Raw genomic sequence first — 16937 nt, 5'->3', positions numbered from 1 at the left:
GCCAATTAGTCTTAACCCACAATTCCCCCCTGGAATGTCCCATCAATTCCTGGCAAACTCTTGGCCTCACCCAAAAATTCAAGCTTCTCACTTCTTCCGGGTTGGCACCCCATCAACTGTGCAACTCTCTCTTCCCAAATCAATAATCCCCCTTCCCTTTTTGGACATACACTCAAATACTCCACTTTCTCCTGACTCATTATCCATTTCTTGTTCCTTGACTCCCTTTGAGGCCCTATGCTGTCGGTCCTTGCCCCAACAACACGTGATTTCCCAAGTGCATGGATTGCTCTATGCAGACATTCTTCCCAACTCTAGCAAAGCATGGGACAGGGATCTACATTTGGATCTCTCCTAAGAACACTGGGAACACATCTTTACTAACGCGCATAAATGCTCCATACACATCACAATCCAAGAAAACTGCTACAAAATCTTGTCACGTTGGTATAGAACCCCTACACATATACACAGATTTCACTCAAAGACAATAAACCTCTGTTGGAGATGTAACAAAGAACCGGGTACGTTATTAGACCTATGGTGGACATGTCCGTTGATCTAATCCTACTGGACAGTAGTGCACAACATTATCTCCCAAGTGACTACATACACATTAGATTATACCCCGGTGCAATTCCTCTTATACCACTCTTCTCTCCCTGCCAAGCTATACCGCAAATTGCTAGCAATGCAGATGGTCAACACAGTCAAACTATACATACCGATCCACTGGAATTCAACCCACCCTCCTTCCGTGTCTGAAGGGTTAACTAGATTATGTAAAATCAAATAAATGGAAGAATTATCACACATCACAAAAGATACCCCTCGAAATTCTCCAAAATATGGGCATGCTGGTCCCACACCAAATCATCTGACCAATTCCAACATTTGATGGAAACCAACCCTTAAACATACAGTTGTGACCAAAATTATTCAACCCCCAATGCTGTAAAGGGGTTTAGGGACTATAGTGTACATTTGGAATTGTATTCAGAATCAAATCCTACAAGGACGTTGTAACTACCCAAATGCAACTAAAATGACATCAATTGTTTATGTAATACAGTAGTAAATGGTTCTTATGTGGTTTCTTCATTGCCACAATTATTCAACCCCTTAAAGACTACCACTCTGAAGAACAGAGGTTCATACAGGTGCTTTCCATCAGGTATTGAAAACACCTGTGGATGTCACCGAGCAGCAATCAAGCATAATAAGCACCAATTAGGCAGCTTTAAAATGACTGTGATACTCAGCTCCTTCTAGACATTTACTGGTGTGGTTACAAACATGGTGAAGGCAAGAGAATGGTCCAGGAAGACAAGAGAAGAGGTGATTTCTCTTCACAGGAAGGGCAATGGCTATAAGAAGATTGCAAAGATGTTAAACATACCAAGAGACACCTTAGGAAGCATCATTCGCAAATTCAAGGCAAAGGGCACTGTTGAAACGCTACCTGGTCGTGGCAGAAAGAAGATGCTGACTTCGACTGCTGTGCGCTACCTGAAGCGTAGAGTGGAGAGAAGTCCCCGTGTGACTGCTGAGGAACTGAGAAAAGATTTGTCAGATGTGGGTACAGAAGTTTCAGCCCAGACAATAAGACGCACACTGCGTAATGAAGGCCTCCGTGCCAGAACTCCCAGGCGTACCCCCTTGCTGTCTCCAAAGAATAAGAAGAGTCGACTGCAGTATGCCAAAAGCCATGTGGACAAACCACAAAAGTTGTGGGATAGTGTTCTGTGGACTGATGAAACAAAATTAGAACTGTTTGGGCCCATGGATCAACGCTATGTTTGGAGGAGGAAGAACAAGGCCTATGATGAAAAGAACACCTTGCCTACTGTGAAGCATGGTGGAGGGTCAATCATGCTTTGGGGCTGTTTTGCTTCTGCAGGTACAGGGAAGCTTCAGCGTGTGCAAGGTACCATGAATTCTCTTCAGTACCAGGAGATATTGGATGGAAACGTGATGCAGTCCGTCACACACCTGAGGCTTGGGAGACGTTGGACCTTTCAACAGGACAATGATCCCAAGCATACCTCCAAGTCCACTAGAGCATGGTTGCAGAGGAAAGGCTGGAACATTTTGGAGTGGCCATCGCAGTCACCAGACTTAAATCCGATTGAGAACCTCTGGTGGGACTTAAAGAAAGCAGTTGCAGTGCGCAAGCCTAAGAATGTGACTGAACTGGAGGCCTTTGCCCATGAAGAATGGGCGAAGATACCCGTAGATCGCTGCAAGACACTTGTGTCAAGCTATGCTTCACGTTTAAAAGCTGTTATAACTGTAAAAGGATGCTGTACTAAGTACTAAGATTGAATGTCACTTGGGGGTTGAATAAAACTGATAATGCTGTGAGCACAGAAAAGACATTTGTGGTTATTTCATTATAACTGTTATGTTATATTTGTCTGACCTACAAGTGCCTCTTTAATGTAAATGTAAGCAAGATGACTGAATGATCAAAAGCAATGTCAAACTGGCCAAAACACTCAATTTCAGTGGGGGTTGAATAATTTTGGTCACAACTGTACCTCCTTTTACTACCCTTTTACTGAAAGCTCACTTGATAACACAAAAGCCATGGGCCACATACTCCCTGTCCCCACTCCCACTCTGGGACAGACTGGAGCTGACAGGAGACCGATACTAGAGGGCCCTACCTTACCAGGTTGTTGATCTCACCACTACCCCTTACTATCTCTCACATCCTACCCTTCCTACCCTATTTATAAGCTCTACCATCCCATCCATATCCCCCCCCCCCATCACCCCTCCCCTCCCTTTTTTTCTCTCTCGCTCTCTCTCTCTCTCCCTCTCTCCCTCCTTCTTCCCCTATATGTGCCTATCTGGCTACTCTCTATCTCCATTCCCCCCCCCTTCCTCTACCACTCCATATCTCTCTACTCACTCCCCATACTCGGGTTACCAACCCCTCTCCCCTCTCTAGAGACTATCTCAAGTAACTCCTTCCTCTTCTACCCTAATCACACACTATGGACAAGAACAGCTGCTTTCCTCAATACTCAATAACCAAGCCTCTACAGAAGCCCGTGAATAAAACCATCATAAGACTCCAGATATCTTGATACCCATGGCACAATATACATACCCTCCCTACTAAATCTGCTCACTGCCACTCATGGCAGATACCCTCTTATGTACTCTTTGTCTAAGTTTGCTACTTTGTATTACATATTAAAACTGTATATTGATGCTTGTTAATTGATCACATGCTGATTTCCGATTACTTTGAGATGTTTCATATAAGATGTACATTGTTCATTACTGTTCTTACCATTTTCTTTTAATAAACTGTTAGCGCTTTTTTTTTCTATTTTTTTTTCAATAAGTGTATAATCTCACATAAAAAATGTGCATATGTACACATCATAAATGTTAAGATACATGGTCTATCTATCACATTAGGTGCTAATTTAACCTGTGGGGCAGGACATGAGAAATCTTAACATTCATCGCCAGCTTTACTTTCTTCCAGTGCTGACATCCTAAGTATGCCTGTTGAAGGTTATAAAGTCTTTTAGTGTCTTTGGGTATTTGTACAGTAGATACTTCAAAATGATGACAACTGCTGGTTTTAGTAGTTCAAGCCAGCAACTCTACGGTAATCTTCTGGAGTACCAGAACTATGAAATATGGAGAAACATATATGATGGTCATTCTGCATAATGAAAAAAAAAATCTGTATTTAACATTTCATAGTGCAGTTCAAAACCCCAAAGTGCCTCTGCTGCATCCTAAGAATTCCCAACTGTTTCTCAGTCACTTACTGAATTGCAGTATACACCCTATACTACAATGCAGTGCAGGGGTCTTGGTGACTGATTGAGAAACAACTGCATTAAGTTGTGGAATGTAAGCCTATTCTCAACTCTCCTAAAATCAAAACTTGTAGAAGGCAGCAGTGACAGCTGCATTGTGGCCATGCTCTGGAGGCACTGGGTGGTAACTATAATCAATACATAAGATTAGTTTATAGCTGCATTTATCTACCTTTTTATCCTGGAGGAACCCTTTAATACATTTTTTTAGAGCTTAGCAAACCCCTGAAATAATTTTCTGATCTCCAGCTCACAGTATATTAGTGTGATCAGTAAGTTGCAGATATAACAAATGTAAGAAATTTAAAATTACCATTATAATACGAAGTTTAGAATTGTTTTATTTTGGACAGATACTTAATTTTGTGTTGAATTTGAGATCACATGTGTATTTCATCTTTACCTGAAATTAGATCATTTCTGTTGTCAATGCTGGTTAAACATGAAAAAGCTTGCTCACACATGTACTGTAAGTAGGAGACTGTAGCATTGCTGTCTTATGAATGACAAAGTATTCTTCTACCATAGAAATCCATCTTGAGGATATGATCAGAGAGTTGAAGACCCAGAGAAAAGAGTACTTCACCCAAACACTTGTGTTAACAGGGAGGGAAAATAATGGTCAGTTTTGTTCTGCAGTAAATCCAAGTTACTGATATCCTTCTTCATGTCCAAGCCCAAGCAGCATAGGAAACATCAAGATTTCCATTTACAATATGATTTTTCAAATATTCAATTTCTTTTCAAATCAGAATCAAGACTATTTTCTCCAGGATCCTGCAGAGACATATTCAACTGGTTCATGTAATAAAACATTAACAAATGTATGTTTCTGGTGGTTTTTATTTATTATGTGTTATGACAAATATTAGGATTTTCCTTTTTACCCAGGGAGGAAAAGTTTCTCATATAGCCAACTATTGTGGAGAACCATCAGTAAAGATGGCAACACAACTTTTCCAAAACAGGCTTTTTTATTCCAGATATGCAGAAAAAGCTTTAATGTATCTTTGCCTTTGACTGTTTCTGGCAGCTGTTTGCAGTAGAAAATATATATTTTTTTTAAATTTTACCACAATATACAAAACTAAAAGTACAACCAAATGTTTAAATTAAAAAAAAAGAATTTCTCAATAAATCACATATTTAAAAATGTTGCAGGAGTAATAGGAACAGATGTTGACCCCTACTATGGAGGTTTACAATTGATTTTACAAAATGTTGGTGTCCAGAGAAAATAAACTCAGAATACTCCAGAGCTCAGATGAGTGTAGCACTACCCTCGTAAGGGCTGCTGGATTTTGATTTGGGTCCCAATATGCTCTGCATGGCCAGGCAACATGCATTTCCCTCACTTTGCACACTGGAGTCAAAGAACAGTCCTTGAGCTTGGCTTTGTATTTTATTAAGGGGTTAAGAACTTGGATGGGTTTTAGGGGTATATGAAATGTCAGAGGAACTGCAGAACTTGAGGACAAACTCATTAACAACTATGTACAAAAATGCGGATAGCAACAGTCTTTCCTTGAAGAGCATCAAAGTCTCCTTGGTGTACCTCCTCAGACCCCGGATGATTCCTCCTCTCCACCCACCTGCCTGAGGGTATCCCTGGGCAAGAGCTTCTAGGTCAGAACAATCCCAGATGAGAAGCTAGTTGGGTCTTGCACCTGACTGCCTTCTCCCCTTATCCAGCCTCACACTGTCTTTTTCTGTCAGCTTACTGGCTGCCTTCAGACCTTTTGCTGGGCTGGCTCCTTCCCTGCTGCTCAGGATGTCCTCCCAAAGAGATAGTGGTACAGTAGCGATCCTCTTTTCCAGCTACCTGCCTGTACGTGACCTCTCCTCCCCTGGGGCTCCCTCCCAGGATCCACACTCCAGCCTTCCTCAATCCATCTTCCACCCAACACTGTACTCCTCCACCCAGGTTGCCACATTTGAGGGTTGCCTTGGTCACCATGCCCAGCCTCCTGCCAGGGGATTTGCCAAAGTTCCTCAAACATGCAGATCTGGGCCTCCTCCCTTCCTACACCGATTCTTCAGAAAGCTTTCAAAATTTTGGAGAGGTGGGAGCGCTCCAGAAGCCCTGACATGAACCTCCCAGCCTGTCCTGGGGTGAACACCTGCCTCGTTCACAGGCTGACTCATCCCCAGGCTGCTACTCAGCCTCTATCTACCAAATCAACTATCTAACTAACCTGAAGGCTGTTACATGAGTAAACTCTTTATGAGATAACCATTTCATTTTACTTGTAGTAGCTGCCAATTCTTGCCCTGGAGTAGGGGGTATATTACTCTTCAATGTGTTTCACAAGCTGTCTTGCCTGTCTCATTAGAAAGCCACGGACCCCATCTATATATCTTTGAAGTTAGAGAGGTATTCTAAACCAAGGCATTCACACAAACCAAGCTCCTGCTCCTTGGGGCATAAAAACAGCAAGGGATAAAACACTCCAAGGTAAATGGAGGGAAAGGGGGAAATAAGCCCAGAGATGGGCCCAAGCCACCCATAATGAAGGCTGACAATTTGCATTCTGTTCCCCAGTACAAAGTTGACAAAACCCTGCTCAACAATCTAAATAATGCAATATTAAAAAAAATGTTGTCCATGACCTTTCATATAAGGTACTACTTTATTAGTGCAAATTAGAAAAGGGAAGTGTTACAGCAATATAATAACAGTGATTCAAGGTCACAGCCACCTGTTCTTATTGCAGCAATTCCCTCACTACAATTAGGGCATTTCCTATGTTCTCCCACCTCTCCTAATTGTCATGTACTGTATGTGTAGGTCATTGTCAGCCATACAGTGTCCCCAAAAACAATCCTCCCACTCTGGCGAAGGGTGAGGTGCACAGCTCCCTTTTGGGGGCATTTTCAATGCAGTAACTAACAAATGTTACAACATGGCATACATTCTAATGTTTTTTTAATGGTGGTAATATGTCTGTTGACTCATGGACAGAGAAGCTATTATTTTGTAGTTTATCACATAAAACCTCTTCGGCACCATCTTCGGCATCGTGTGACATGTCATTAGATCATTGACTTACACAACTCCAGTTTTTGTAAAATCCATAGACAAGTAGCATTCATTGTGTAGCACCTTGTGGCTTAGGCAGGATATTGTGTGTACAGCCTGGGAGTGAGGCAGTGAGGTTTTTGCTTTTAGGCATGGGTGTTCCCCTGCAAATCCATACCATACCCAAAGGGCTTGGTATGGACGGAGGGGGGACCCCACGCCATTTTTTAAATAATTTTTTTAATTGCTGGAAATTTTTTCTTTTACATTCAGCTATCAGTAGGGAACCCTTCTGACAGCTGAAACATTAACACATGGTTTTCACTACTAAAATACCATGACTTAATAAAATAACTCATGCGGTATTCTAGTAGCGTTTTTTGATGAATTCAAACTTTATTTTAAAAAAATGCTATGCTACTGCATACTCGGAAGCGGCAAGATACCACTTAGTGAATTGGGCCCAGTGAGCCTCTCACCAGGCCCCCTACTGACGCCTGCCCCTCAGGCAATGCCCAAATGCCTGAATGGTCAGTTTGCCCATGGCCATGAGTCATGATTGTAAACCACATATGCTAAAAAAATGTAAAACTGAATGGCATACTACTGTATATAACTGAATGACAGAATCACAAAAAACACTTGCATTGATTAACAGTGTGAAACCCACTCTGCATTGGTGTTTACTGCAAAAGGTGTGATAGTTTGCCACAATTCTAAATGCAGTCTACCTTCAACTCTTCTACAAACATCAAACACAGAAAGACAATTTGTTCTTTTTAATACACTGCCAACCTAGCTTTTCAGATAATTGTTTGGTAAAGCTTAGCATGATTGACTGAACTGAAGATAATTAGTGACAACAGAACATAACATGACAGCCTGTAGGGACCATAGAGGGTTTTATTGATGACAGATAGTATGTTTGCTTTCCTAATTTTAAGTAAAAAAAAAATAAAGTACCCTTATTTAAGCACATTAAATGCAATTGTCCCATGCATGTACATTGCACTTTTATAGGACTTCGTTGGCCTATTCACCAATGTGTATGAGTCTGTTTTTTTCTTTTTTTTTTTTCACCATTGCTGTTTGCTTATTCAGAAGGGTTAAGCCAATACCATGGATTAACTCATAGTTACATAGTTATTCTGACTGAAAAAAGACAAACGTACATCCAGTTCAACCATAAGAAAAAAAAAAAGTTATAATCCTATACCCACAGTTGATCCAGGGTAAGGCAAAAAAAACCCAAGCAAAGCATGATCAAATTTGCTCTTGCAGGGGAAAATTTCCCTTCCTGATCTCGTGAGAGGCAATCGGATATTCCCTGGATCAAGTTTACCTATAAATGTTAGTATCCAGGCCTTTTTTAAAGCAATTCACTGAGCTGGCCAGAACCAACTCTTGAGGGAGTCTAGTCCACATTTTCACAGCTCTTACTGTGAAGAAACCTTTCCATATTTGGAGAATAAATCTCTTTTCCTCCAGATATAATAATAATATAGCATGGATAATTATTGGATTTCCTCATACATGTACTAAAATTAGGTGTAAATGCCAGCTGAAAGGAAGATGAAGAAGCCCCTCCAAACTACCATGCCAGCACTGCAGGATCTAAGCTGCTGCTACATCAAGGCTACCAAACTGAAATCCTCTTTCCCCAACCATGAACACAGCACAGTAGGATCGTCATCTCTCCTCAACCTTTCCCAAATACACAACATGTCCTACTGCAGTGAGCGGCTCAATAAATTGCATTAGCAACCAGGGTCTGGGAAATGCACACGGGGTATGGGGCACATGCACACAATTGCTGTGCCATTGACCTGTTATAGTTCAGCTGACATCTGAGCAGATCTGGGGTACAGCGCTTTGTGGGGACTCTGCTCATATGGTGGCATGCCTGGCAGGCCCTGCTGTTTTGTTCCACTGCAGTAGGAGGGAGGAAAGGGTAATGCAGTCTATTTATCTACTTTTCTGCATGAAGGCCAGTGTTTTTCTTCCAGCTTCCTAATTCTGCTCCACTTGATAATCTCAGTTTGTGTATGTGTGAATGACCTCACCCCCACACTATATAGACACACAGTGGCCTGCCTCCCGCTAAACACTCTGGCCTAGTCAGCTCAGGAAAGCAGTCTTGGTACACCAGCATAGAGTTGGTCTTAACTACCTACAGCATACCTCCCAACAATTATTATTTGTATGAATTATAGAAAAAAATTGTTGATTAAACCCACAAGTGGTTTTATGACCACTACTATTCCTTTACATTGGCTTCGGAAACGTACAAATGCAGTATTTAGAAATTGGATGATAGATTTAGCACTGTAAAACTCTTTTTGAAAGATAAATAGTAAATTATATATACAGCTATATAGATCAGACCAAAATGAGGGACAAATGATGAGGAAAAAGGGACTTTGTTCCAAATGAGGGACAGTCCCTCCAAATCGGGGACAGTTGGAAGCTATGCCTACATTTTTTTTATGCTCAAAAAATTGGTAATACTTTTTAAATTTGTCACAGCCATAGAGACACATGGTTTTCATGAATTAGGTGCAGGACTTTCTAATGTGCCCACACTGTCAGAAAAGTGTTGAAAATGCTTTCCTGAATATCTCAGCTTTGTAGTGTTCCAACATGGTTGTGTTTTACAGCTCCTTCATCAAAGGAAAGTCTATAAGTTGGCTGATTCACTGAAAATAATACTTTTACTGGAGAAAGTCACTGAAAACTTCTATATATGGCAAAGCTTCAAATTTTGATATTTAACACAATAGCAAAAACATTGACGAGTAAGCTTAAAAAAGATTTGAAATCATATCAAAAGTTACTTTGAGCTAACTTCTCTATGAATAAGCTCTTTGCCAAAAGTGTTAGAGAGTGAAGGCATGTGTGAACTTATAAAGCATTAAGTGGAACAATGCATTTTTAAACTTTTAAGGTCCCCTTCACACGTAGAGTCTGATCAAGTCCGCCTGACAGTTTTTCCGGTGGACTTGATTGGACCCCCATTAACCCCTATGGCCCCGTAACACTAATTCCATCCAGTCTGCTAAAAAATCAGATTGAATCATAGGGCAGCCGGTTTATTCCTGGCTGCCCATAGAGTAGAGTGGGTTCCTTCTATGTCTGCTCTGCATAAATTGAGCAGACACAGACCTGCCATCCGCCCGCTCTGCTCTTATCATCAGTGGATCAGCAGACAGATCCCCTTGCTAATCAAAATGTCAGCCCCATGTGAAAGGGGCCTAACAGTGGCATTGATCCTAGTAGGTGGCTTCTTCCTTCACTTCTTTGCTTTGGATGTTCAGCAGATATCAGACCTGTAACTGGGAGTACATGGACATTAATATCTGTAGTGGAGCAGTGGTATACTATATTTTGTAACCACTGTAATGATAAATCAAAATATACATTCACTGGGGGCGCATGCGCGGCTGGGAACATTGATGGCCGCATTCCTGTGAGCTCCGTACATCCCCCGACCTAAGAGACTCACCCACGGCGCACCGCTGCTCCATATTCGTCCCTGGGTGAGTCACAGTAGCAGGGCACCCAGCGCGCCAGACCTCAGTCCTATAATGGGGAAGATAGGGCGCTGGAAGCCCCCCTCCCCTCCGCCACGTGAGCCGCGGCCGTCACCGCTGCAGCGGTTCCTTCACAGGCCACAATCCTCGGCCTCAATTACAACAGGGATCCCACAGACGAGCTCCGACGGGCCCCCAGTGGCGGTCGGCGGTACTGCACCAGCTGCCTCTAGCTTCCTCCACAATGCCTCCACAATACAGCCAACATCCTCACTCCCAGGGATGAGCTCTGATGGGCCCCCAGTGGCGGCAGGAGGTACTACACCTGCTGCCTCCACAATGCAGCTAATCTCCTCACTCTCTCAGCACCAACATATAGATGAATCTGAATCCCAAATCCCTATAGAGGGGACAGCAGAGCATCCTTTGATGAGCCTTTCCTCATCCGCTCTCACTAATCTCCATGTCTCACCTGCCCTCACGATATCTACGCTAGAAGAAAAATTGCAGGTATTCTTGCGCAATATTACCGCCACTATTGCCGCTGAAGTGGGCAAATTAGCCTTGGATCTTCATGGAGAAATAGCGCAGATTGGGGAGCGTGCAGATCAACTGGAGAATAAATTTGATGAATTGGTGCAATACGTTCATGTCTTGGAGGAAGACAATGCGTACCTGAAACACACCATGTCCCAAATTCAGCTCCAGCAAGAAGATTTGGAAAACAGGGAACGCCGGCAAAACGTCCGTATTCGAGGTATATCTGAATCCATTGCCGATTCCCAACTTCGTCGACACCTCCTGTCTTTCTTCACCACAACCGCGCCCTTGGTCCCAGAAGCAGAGTGGCGCATGGATAGGGCTCATCGTTCTTTGGGTCCCAGACCTGCTGACGGCACCAGACCACGTGATGTCATCGTCCGCTTCCATTTTTTTGAGAGCAAGGAAGCCTTGTTGGCCTCTGTACGCAACGTTCCCTCCCTGGAATTTAAAGGGGACCGGCTTCAGCTCTTTTGTGATCTTTCTCCTATTACCCTGGCTAAACGGCGAGCGCTGAAACCACTCACCACGCATCTTCAACACCTTCGTATCCCTTACCGCTGGGGTTTTCCCTTCAAGCTGGTCGTCTCCAAAGATAACGCCCAAGTTATTCTACGTGATCTTTTTGAAGCGGACTCCTTCCTGAAGCAACTGGGATTACCCCCCCTGCCGGACGACAATGCCTCACTACCATCTACGCCATCTCGTCCTTCCGCCACCCCCAGCAAGATCTGGACACCAGTTCGTAGGGGCCGGAAGCGTCCTTCCTGTACTCCACAACGCCCTCGCCCTGCTCGTTGTAGTGATGATCCTGCTTGATGTTTTTTTTTTTTTTTTTTTTTTTTTGAGGTGTTCTTCAAGGTTGTATCCCTATCTCCTCCCCTCTCCCCTTTCCATCCCCCCTCCTTTTCTTCCCCCCCTTTCCCCCTCTCCCTTCTTTTCCCCACCCTCCCTTCTTCCTCCCTTTTTTTCCGTTTTATTTTTGCGCTGGGTGCCTTTTTATGCTGTATCTTTTTGGCCGGGTTTGCCGATTTCTATGTTCCGGTTGTCATGTTGCCCCCGATCACGTCCAGACATTTGCCTGGACGACTTGGGAGCTGATGTCTTTCCCAAGTTCATATCCATACGGATATCTATGTTCTTTATTGTAATTTTTTGGGTTTGTCCATTAATGTTATTAGTTCTAATGTTTCATGTCCCTACTGTTCTTAGATTTGCCTCATCGATGCTATCTCCATTATTCTTTATCTGGGTTCATTTGCTATTTGTATGTTTATCTAATGATGGCTTTACGGTTATTATCGTACAATGTCAAAGGTCTTAACTCCATCCAAAAACGGTGGATGGCTTTGAGGGAATTTCGATCCTCAGGAGCAGATATTATTTTTGTCCAGGAGACCCATTTCAAGTCGACTGGCTCATTTCGTTTTGCCTCAAGGTTTTTCTCCCACTCCTACTCAGCTTTTGATCCCACTGGGAAAGCCGGAGTGGCTATTTTGATTCGGACACACTGCTCCCTTCGGGTCATTTCCTCCAAAGTCGACCCACGGGGTCGTTATATCATTTTGGAATGTATGTTTGCTGGTTCTCCCCTTATCCTGTTAAACTTGTATGCCCCGAACGCAGGTCAATTACATTTCCTCTCCCAAACCCTTGCTAGACTGAATGCCTTTACCACACCACATATGATCATTGGAGGTGATTTTAATTTAATCATGTCCCCCCACAAGGATAGGAAAGTACTATTTGAATCCGCCCCCTCGAAGCGGCAGTGTTCCTCTTCAAAATCTTTTCGCAAATTGATAAGGGAACATCGTCTCTTTGATGCTTGGCGGATCAAACATCCCCTTCATAAACAGTATACTTTCTACTCCATCCCTCATCGGAGTTTCTCCCGCTTGGACCACTTTTTTATCTCTTCCCCCTTACTCCCTCTCTTGGTTTCATCCGAAATCAATCCCAGTACATGGTCCGATCACGCCTCTTTGTCTCTGAATCTTTTCTTCCCTGATTCTTTACCGAAAGCTTGTCATTGGCGTCTCAATGAGACCTTTCTCACTACTGCCCGTTTCCGTGAAGAACTCTCTCGGGGATTGGATATGTACTTCCAAGACAACGTTGGCTCGGTGACTTCTTCCTCGACACTTTGGGAAGCCCACAAGGCCGTTTTCCGGGGAATATGTATCTCTATAGGCTCCCGTTTGAAAAAGTCCTCAGCCAGTGCCAAGGCTTCTCTCATCCACCAATTATCCTCGGCTGAGCGTCAACTGCTAATCAAGCCGTCCATAACCCGTCTTCGTAGGGTTACTTCTCTACGCGACCAAATCAAAGCTCTTGACTCACATAGAGCTGTGCAATCACTTCTTTGGGTCAAACAGAAATTTTATGAATTTTCCAATAAGCCCCACCGTATGCTAGTCAACAGGCTTAAAACGCAATTTTCTTCCTCGTTACCAGACCATCTTCTTCAATCAGATGGTACACCTACATATGACCCTCATGTAATGGCCTCACTTTTTGGATCATATTATAAGACTCTCTACAACTGTTTAACCCCAGATCTCCATCCTCCTTTTTGTAAAACGTCATTCGATGCCTTCTTTGAGTCATTCTCTTTGCCGCAGATTTCACCTTCTGACCTTTTGGCCCTTAATGCCGATATCTCATCTGAGGAGCTGTATGATACGATTAAGCAGCTCCCTTCTCACAAATCACCAGGACCCGATGGCTTGCCTTATTCTTATTACAAGACGTTCATAGGCATTTTGGCCCCCCATCTTCTCTCTTTGTTTCAGGATCTCTTAAGAGGTGTCCCCCCTCAGGCTGATTTTTCACGTGCATATATTTCCGTTATCCCCAAGCCTGATAAGGATCCTTCTATTCCGGACAATTATCGCCCCATTGCCCTGTTAAACTCTGATTATAAAATATTTACTAAGATTTTGGCCAATAGGCTTTCCCGATTCCTCTCCAAGCTCATACACAGGGACCAAGTGGGCTTTGTGCCCACCAGACACGCAGCGGACAATACCAGGAGGTCTATTGACCTGATCGACCTGATTAACAGAACTTCATCCCCTGCTATATTGCTGAGTTTGGATGCTCAAAAAGCTTTTGATCGCCTTAGCTGGCCCTATATGTTTATGATCTTGGAGAGATATGGTTTCCGGGGCCCGTTTGTGATGGCCCTGAAGGTCCTTTACTCCTCCCCGTCCTCAGAGGTCAGATTGTCTTCATTTCTTTCACCTTCTTTCAGGATGTCGAACGGTACAAGGCAGGGGTGCCCACTTTCCCCTTTACTGTTTATCCTCTGCCTAGAGCCGCTGGCCACTGCCATTCGATCTAACCCTGACATACGAGGGATACATTCCCATGAGCGTGAATATAAATTGTCCCTATTTGCAGACGATATCCTTCTTACTCTAACTAGTCCTTGCACCTCTCTTCCGGTTCTTCATAAAACCTTACAATTATTTGGGACCCTGTCAGGCTACAAGGTAAATACATCCAAAACCGAAGCACTCCCACTTCATATCCCACCCGACATGTTAACCTCTCTCCAAGCATCTTACCAATATCGTTGGTGTACCCACTCGCTGAAGTATTTGGGTACCAACCTTACTTCCTCCTACCATTCCATATATGAGGCTAATTTTCCCCCCCTATTTGTTGCTATTTCCCGTTCCTTAAAAGTTTGGGACACCCTACCTATTTCCTTTCTTGGACGTATAAATGTTATAAAAATGACCGTACTGCCCAAACTTTTGTATCTATTTGCAACTCTCCCCATCCCCATCCCTATGTCCAAGCTAAATTCTATCCAAAAATCTCTCTTACGTTTTATTTGGCACAACAAACAACATAGAATTGCACGTTCTGTACTCCTTTCTTTACGCTCTAGAGGAGGCTTGGGAGTACCGGATATTGTGACCTATTACTATGCCACCCACCTTCGTTTTTTAATCTCCTGGTCCACCAGACGCCCTTCTAACAAATGGACTGAGATTGAAACCTTACAACTTACTCCGACCCATTTATGCTCTCTGCTTTGGGATATGTCAGCGGTGGCCATCGCTTCTCACCGACACCTTTTACTTGGACCCATGCAATTCTCCTTGTCTATCTGGAAGAGATGCAGGGCTAAATTCGCTTTGTCCTCCGAGTGCTCCCCTCTGACTAATGTTCTCTTTAATCCCTCCCTTCCAGATAGTTTGTCCTTACACCGAATGCTCCCATGGGCCTCAGCCGATCTTTTCCAACTGCGTCATCTGGTCCATCCCGTGACTCGGAAATTTAAATCATTTTCCGACATCCAAAAAAATACCCAAATACCTCCTCAGCACTTCTATGTTTATTTGCAGATACGCCATTTTTTCTCCACCCTGTCACCCTCATTGACTCTGCAGAAGCCTACACCCTTTGAGCGCCTGTGTATTCAGGGCCCACATCAAAAGGGCACAGTCTCCAATGCATATAAGCTCCTGCTAGATGTCCCTCCCTTAACTATTGATACCCATCGCTATATGCGTAAGTGGTCCCAATTTCTCCGCTTTGACATTGACTTGTTGCAGTGGAAGAAAATATGGGAGAACGCATCCAAATCCTCTATGTGTGTAGTTTATAAGGAAAATGCTTACAAAATCATAATGTTGTGGTATCGAACCCCTGATGTGCTCCATTCTTGTAACTTGAGTGCTTCTCCTGCTTGCTGGCGCTGCGGGAGGGAAACCGGCTCCCTTTTTCACATTTTTTGGGATTGTAGGCTTATCACTCCCTTTTGGGAAGAGGTTTTGGCCTTATTACAACTGGTATTACATTCCTCTCTCCCTTTTGAGCCTCTTTATTTTTTATTGGGCCTGCCCTTTCCAGGTCTCTCTAGACCATCGAGGAGACTCTCTGTGCATATTTTGACGGCGGCCAGGAGAAGCATTCCAATGAGCTGGCTCTCCCCTACACCTCCCTCAATGTTGACATTATTTAAGATTATTGCAGATATTAGGAAAATGGAATATCTTACCGCTTCACATGCCGATTCTATAATCTTATTTGAAGCTGTGTGGAACCCGTGGGATGTTTACACCTCTGGTCAACCTGCTTGACTTGTGCGGACTTGATCATCCTTCCAATGTTGCCCTATTGTCATTGCATACTGTTATTTTTCTACCCATGTTACTAGCATCGATGATCCCTTTGTTTTTCTTTCTCTCTATTTCTTTTTAAAATGTCATGTATGTATATACATGTGGAAAATTTAATAAAATGTTATTCATAAAAAAATATACATTCACTAATAATATAGCAAAAGGTTTACATGTAACTATACTTACCTCGGCTCCAGAAAAGTGATGTTAGCGAGCTCCTTTTCTGGCATCCTTCAGGTTTGGGATTTTCGGTTATCTTGATTGGCCAGCTAGGAAGATGTAACTAGGAACACACAACTTCAGGAGTTAATTCATAACGGCACCCAGCAGATGTGTCCACTACCTCCATGATCCTAGTATTTAGACATGTTGACTGCATTAGTGTTCTTTCTTTATGATTTTGTTCCACTATTTCACCTGGCAATCCTGCCAGTGACCCTGACCTGTCGTAGGGCAACAATGGTTACTCACTGTTCAGTATCTATTGAGGCACAGCACTGTCAGCCCAGGAGAAGAAGCGTGTTAGAGCTAGCGAACACTTCCCTCTTTCCTTATCACCAAATCATAGTGGAGGTGTTCTGTAGTCCAAAGTAAGCATTAGGCAGGGCTAATAAAAGGCATTTTTTCTGTGCTTACACTGTCTTTGAAAACACAAAATGTGGAAATGTGCAAGTATTGGGGTAATGTACTGAATATGTGTTTTTTAGTATACAATACAATATAGAAGTGTAGACATGCTTCAACTACATTGCTCTTTTAATAATATAATTAGAATAAGGACTTCCTTCTCATCTAATAGTTCATTTGGGGCCAGCCTAATTTTAGAAGTACGTTAGTCCTGCACATACAGAGTATAAAA

Source organism: Staurois parvus, unplaced genomic scaffold, assembly GCF_062004578.1.
Source record: "Staurois parvus isolate SC_StPar_1 unplaced genomic scaffold, SC_StPar_1.0 ptg000108l, whole genome shotgun sequence".
Taxonomy (NCBI): domain Eukaryota; kingdom Metazoa; phylum Chordata; class Amphibia; order Anura; family Ranidae; genus Staurois; species Staurois parvus.
Note: the sequence above shows the minus strand (reverse complement) of the source record.